Raw genomic sequence first — 376 nt, forward strand, 5'->3', positions numbered from 1 at the left:
AGCAGGAATCCTCCTGGAGCGAGAGGTAAAACGGTACGTCAAAACTGTTTTCGGGCAATTTACTGAGCCCCCCAGGGGACAGGCTGAGAGTGTGACACGCCACTCATCAGTCACTCTTGCAGGCGATTAGCGCGAAGGCGCTGCCGAGGCTCGGCGGTGGGCAGGGGGGCGGCGCAGCACGGGGATTAGAGCAGGGGCGCGATGCCGGGGGACACAGAAGGGGTGTCGGGGTGAACGGTGCAGCCAAGAGCTTCCCCCTCCCCGGTTCCCCAGATCCCCCCAGGTATAGAACCGAGTTAGACCATCATCTCCACAGCCTCACAAAGGCATCGATACTGCAGAGCTCCAGCCAGAAATCCCCCCCCGGACCACCCTT

The sequence above is a fragment of the Charadrius vociferus genome, unplaced genomic scaffold (assembly GCF_000708025.1).
Source record: "Charadrius vociferus isolate BGI_N301 unplaced genomic scaffold, ASM70802v2 scaffold1116, whole genome shotgun sequence".
In the NCBI taxonomy this organism is placed as follows: Eukaryota; Metazoa; Chordata; class Aves; order Charadriiformes; family Charadriidae; genus Charadrius; species Charadrius vociferus.